The 6,000-nt window shown below is 37.5% G+C and overlaps 1 long non-coding RNA gene across 1 annotated transcript; it reads left to right on the top strand.

Annotated features, from left to right (window-relative positions):
- The first annotated feature begins 1,101 nt into the window (after positions 1-1,101).
- LOC125478861 lies at positions 1,102-1,411 on the top strand. Its single transcript, XR_007259635.1, has 2 exons — positions 1,102-1,250; positions 1,377-1,411. It is a non-coding gene; the product is annotated as an uncharacterized LOC125478861 (long non-coding RNA).
- Positions 1,412-6,000: the final 4,589 nt, after the last annotated feature.

Here is a 6,000-nt window from a genome sequence, read left to right as displayed (position 1 = left end):
AGATGTATGTCTGGATACCAAATTAGTACTCTCATTCAAAAGCAGATGCTCACCTTTAAACAAACTTATATAAATGCTTTGGTTTTCGGCAGGGAAAGGACAAGCGCAAGGCATTCAAGGAAGTTTGTGGGAAGTTCAGGTATATCATTTCTCTGGGTGAACAGCTAGTTTTTCAAATATTAAGCCGGTGAGCCTCTTAATTCCAAATAAAAACCTCATGCAGGCCTGGCGAGGTTTTTGCAACCGGCTGACTGGTTTGAGTAGAGACTTTCATACACACGAAGTGTTGCTGCTAGTTCAATGGTAAGTGATTTATACTCATTCTGTGGCAATTGGTGTTGAGTATGGTCTGTAATAATTTTGAAAACCGTGCTCCATATTCAGGTTGGTTATATCGTTGGCCTCAGAGATCGACATTCTATGAATATCTTAACTGAAAAAACGACTGCAGAAGTTGTTCATATAGATCTTGGCATTGCCTTTGAACAAGGCTTGATACTCAAAACACCAGAACGGGTTTGTACTTTGTGATTATTTTTTCCCTGCTAAGCTTGTTTTCCTAGCTTACTGACATAAATACTTCAAAGTTCTTATATTAAACCGATATTTACATATTCCAGTCAGACTTACAAGGGACATCATTGATGGCATGGGTGTCACCGGAGTGGAAGGGGTTTTCAGAAGATGCTGTGAAGAAACTCTTTCTGTTATGAGGACAAATAAAGAAGCACTACTAACCATTGTTGAGGTATGTTACTCGAGTCAATTTCTCTAATTAATAACCAAAATTCGCAGCTTCTCACTTCTCTCGATATCTGATGGGTTTTCGATGCAGGTTCTTATCCATGATCCACTTTATAAGTGGGCTTTATCACCTCTGAAAGCTTTGCAGCGTCAAAAGGAAATTGAAACTTAGTAGTCTGTATACATTCAGCATATGCATATCCAATCTAAGTCCAGGACTAAGGGGGTGGAATAAATTGGAGGGATCACAAAATATCAAACGTTTAATGCAACCAGCCATCTCAGTTGACGTTCTTAAATTGTTTCACCAGTAGCTGTTCGTTATTGCTTACACTGAATACATTTCTTTTTCTTGGTTAGGAAACGGATGATGACGAGAATTTAAGGTTTGAAGGCTCTCAAGATGAATATGAAGGTAACAAGGATGCTGCACGCGTGCACTGATGCGTGTAAAACAAAAACTCGATGGATATGAAGAAGGGGAAAAGCGAAGCATACATGGACAGGTAGTTCTCGTGCGCCACAGTTTCATCAATGTACCTATAATATGGAACAAGTAGCACCAATGAAATTTAGTTGAAGATTATATCTTAGCTTCGGATATCTGTATTAAGAGAAACCCGACTTTGCAGGTTCAACAACTTATACAAGATGCGATTGATCCCAAGCGTCTTTGTCAACTGTTTCCTGGATGGGGAGCATGGTTATGATGATTTGATTTCCTTCGTCATCTTAGTTCCAAAAACTTTGAATCCTCTTTGTACAGGCGGCTTTTGAATGTATTTCGTTTTGCAGCCGTGGGGCAAAAATGCCTAATTACTCCGATGAAAGTATATACCCATTTCCTTTTTTCACCTTTATGAACTTAAAAAAGTAATTTTCTTTTTCAAATCGAGAACAATTTACATGTTATAGGCATGCTATTATGTGACATTTCATTCCAATAAAATAAAAATATGTAACCAAAAAATTTGCATGTTTTTATTTTATTACCACGAGTCATAACATTTTTCAAGAGGCTAATTTTACACTAGACATCCGGATTGTTTGACTTTTTCTCTTTTTTCAGTGCCTTTGACCCAAAAAGGATCAAACTGTCATGACCAAAAAACTGGATGGAAGTGCCAGCTTGGCGGATTTACTCGCGAGTACAACTCTAGTGGTTCAGCTTGAATCCTTGTTCGACCCATGGAGATAGAGACGAGGACCTTAATTTATGCCCATGGCTTCGCCTCCAAGTCCAACCCTTTCTATCTTTCACTTACACAAAACAATCTTGTGTTGATTAGGGGATGTTTGAGATTGATTATTAGAGCGTTAGAATCATATTTAAATTGTTCCGTAAAATTTTAAAAGTTTATAATTGGGAGTAAAATCATTGACATATAAATGAACTGAGAGATGATTCTCTTTAAAAGTAATTTCTTAGAAAAGAAAACCGATAATTAGAGATGGTTCTCCTTAAAAGTAAATTCCTCTGCACATTTTTATTTATTTATTTCTAATTTTTATATGAAAATTTTTATTTGAACCCATACAATATTTTTCTACACTCAACTTACTCTTTACACCCATATTATTTTTAGTTAAAGAATCAATCTCTCTTTGAACCGAAATTTACTATCTAAACTACCCTCACAAACTCAATTCAATATATAAAAATTCATCTTTACACCCATTTAGAAAATAAAATCCCAAATGAGTGAATGAAGAATTAAGATGTTGTCATGCCAACCAATTGTTATAGATGAATTGATCAACAACATCAATTGTTTTTTGAACTTTTGCGACCTTGGTTTGGAGTGCAAGGTTGTTTGGAAATGATCTTTGCCAAGCTCTTAATAGAGTAGTCCAAGTAGCTAGCCTGAATGTGACTTGTGGAATTGAGTGATGAATTTGTAATTCAAGATTAAACATTATGAGAAATAACTCATGTATTTTATTTCTTAGTGAATAAGAAATTACAACAGGTTTATATACAACTAAAAATAGCTTAGTAACTAATTACACCTAGTTAACTCACTAATATAGTAATTAGTTACATGGACAGTTGTAACAAACTTGTAACAAAAAATACAACCAACTATTTATGTGCCTCTTTACACCCCCTCAAGTTGAACAGAGGAGGGTCGAGTGAAAGCTTGGATTGAAGATATTGGAACCGAGCTTTGGAAAGAGATTTGGTGTGGATATCAGCAACTTGGTGCTGAGTATTGAGATATTGCACTCAGAGCAACTTGGCAAGAACTAATTCACGAATGTAATGGTAATCAATTTCCATGTGCTTTTGTGCGAGCATGAAAGACTGGATTTGAGGCCAGAGAAATTGCAGAAACATTGTCACACGAGTGGGAATGGTAGTGAGTTAAAAAGCAACATCTCTGAAAATTTTACACACCCATGTGAGTTCAGCTGCTGTGTGCGCAAGAGATCTATATTCGACCTCTGTAGAAGATCGAGCAACTGTATGTTGCTTTTTGGCACTCCAACTAATCAAGTTTCTACCCAAATATGTACAATAACCACTCTTAGACCTTCGATCAAACACACAACCTTCCCAATCTGCCTCAGAGTAAACTTTAAGATGCAAGGAACTCTTCTTAAACCACATTCCTTGATTAAATGTACCTTTTAAGAACCATAATATCCTTTTGACAGCTTGAAAGTGCGAATCACATAGACAGTAATTGGTAGACTTGATTCACTGCAAAGGAAAGGTCAGGTCTTGTCCAAGTGAGATACTGTAGTGCCCCTACGATAGATCTGTATTCTTTAGGATCAGCCAAAAGCACTTCAACATGATTAAGCTTCTGAGTTCCCAAATGAGTAACACAAGGTTTACAACCTTCCATGTTTGTCTTGACTAAGAGATCTAAAGCATATTTGATTTGAGACAAGAAAATGCCCTCATTGGATATGTGAACTTCTAAGCCAAGAAAATAGTGTAATGGTCCCAAATCTTTAACTGGAAATAAGGAACTAAGCTGCTGAATAAAGTATTGACATAGAAAGGTATTGGGACTAGTTGCCAATATATCATCCACATATACAAGGACTGTCACAATGAATGGTTTAAGCTTCACAAACAGAGAGCAATCAGATTGAGCATTTGTGAAACCAAGAGATTCCAGAGTTTGAAATAGTTTGTCATACCATTCCTTAGGAGCTTGCTTCAATCCATAGAGGGATTTGTTGAGTTTACAAACATATGAAGGTTTGAAGGGATCACAGAAACTTAAGGGTTGTTGCATAAAGACGTCTTCCTGGAGATTACCATGGAGAAAAGCATTGTTGATGTCAAGTTGGTTTAAAAACCAATCATATTGCACTGTAAATGTAAGGAGAATTCAAATAGTAACAGGTTTGGCAACTGGACTGAAAATCTCTTTGAAATTAATATTTCTTGTAATGAAAGCCCTTATCAACAAGATGGGCTTTGTAACGATCAATGGAGCCATCAGGTTTCCTTTTGATCTTGAAAACCTATTTGCAGCCTACCAGGTTTTGATGGGGAGATGAGGGTACAAGAGTCCAAGTGCCTGTGGATTTGAGAGCTTGAAAATTTTCAAGCATGACTTTATTCCAGTGATCATACTTGAAGGCTTGCAAATAAGTGGTAGGCACAAATGAACTGGAATCAATAAGATGTTTTGTAGCTGCTAACACTTTAGGCTTGAAAATTCCTGCTTTAGACCTAGTAATCATTGGATGAGTGTTTGTGGGAACTGAAACTGGTTCAGAAAATTGGAGAAGTATGATGCTCCTGAGAAGTAGAGTCTTGAGGTTGCTATGAGACTAATGATGTTGATGAGTTGTCCCAAAAAAAGCCTGGACTTTGTCCCTGAGATGAATGACACACTTTTTTTATGAAAGTTGCCTCGGCCACAATTATTGCCCTAGAAATTGTTGCGATTGTTGTAGTTAGAATGTTGGACAACATATGCCTGTGAAGGAAGCAATGTAGGTAAGAGACCTTGCTGGAGAGGTGGAGCTTGAGCAGCAAATGCTCAAAATGGTTATGTGAGAGAATATGAATGAGCTTTCTTCTTCCGATGCATGAAAAGCTCTTTGTTCATGAGTAAGCCATGAAGTTCATCTAAGGAAGTAAATGAAATTCGAAGCATTATAGAATCAATGAAGGATTCATAATCATCTGAGAGACCATTTAGAGTGATAGCAATGAGATCTTGTTCTGATACCGGGGCTCTGGTAACCATAAAAGCATCAAAGATGCCTTTGGTACGTTGCAGATAATCAGAAAGTGACATATCTACTTTCTAAATCACATGAAGACGCGATTAGAGCTGATGAATGTGTGCCGTCGAGACTCTACCAAATCTTTGTTCAAGAACCTGCTATAATTCTCGAGAGGAAGTGACCCCGACGGTGAATGGAATGAGATCTTCAGAGAGGGTTGAATTCAACCAGATGAGGATATTTTGATCCTTTTTCAAACTAGATCTCAAAATCAGGATTATGAACTGCAGTACTTGCACCATATTGATCAAGAAGAAAGGGCAGTGGACATTTCTCTGATCCATCGATGATGCCTGTAAATTTGTATCGCCGGAAGATTAGAGTGAAAAGAGCTTTCCAGGCCAGATAATTGTCCCTCTTAAGCTTTGTAGGAACCATACAATTTATGTTTTGGAACTCCGACTATTGTCACTTCGGCCAACACTCAAGATTTATTAGCATAAGAGATCCATTAATACAACTAATCACTTAGTCCAATACTTATTTTTTCTATTTGGCCTAAATAAATAAAACTGAAAAGTTCAAATTATAAAATCAGGCAAATAAATTTGAGAAGGATAGAGATTTTAGAGAGAAATGGATGAGAAAGAGAAATAGGGAGGAGACCTTGGGTGAACAGGTGATTGACGACTTTGTTGGGGGAGTACCTTATTGCAGTTTTTCACAATTTCCTTCAAGCCCTGTATCAACAATTAAAAACCAGATAAACATGACATGACTTAAGGACACTTGTGACATTCCACATCGTTCAGGGGTGAGGATCATATAAGCCTTATATGTATATTCTCATCTCTACCTAGCACGAGGCCTTTTGGAAGCTCACTGGCTTCGGGTTCCGTAGGAACTCCGAAGTTAAGCGAGTAGCACGCAAGAGCAATCCCATGATGGATGACCCACTGGGAAGTTCTCATCTGAGTTCCCCGAAACAAAACTGTGAGGACATGGTCGAGACCCAAAACGGACAATATCGTGCTACGGTGGAGTCGAACTCGAGATCTG

Source organism: the organism of the source record quoted next, unplaced genomic scaffold (assembly GCF_019419815.1).
Source record: "Pyrus x bretschneideri cultivar Hongxiangsu unplaced genomic scaffold, Pyrus_bretschneideri_v1 Contig27, whole genome shotgun sequence".
Taxonomy (NCBI): Eukaryota; Viridiplantae; Streptophyta; class Magnoliopsida; order Rosales; family Rosaceae; genus Pyrus; species Pyrus x bretschneideri.
The sequence above is the reverse complement of the archived record's forward strand: the minus strand, read 5'-3'. Positions and strand labels throughout refer to the sequence as shown.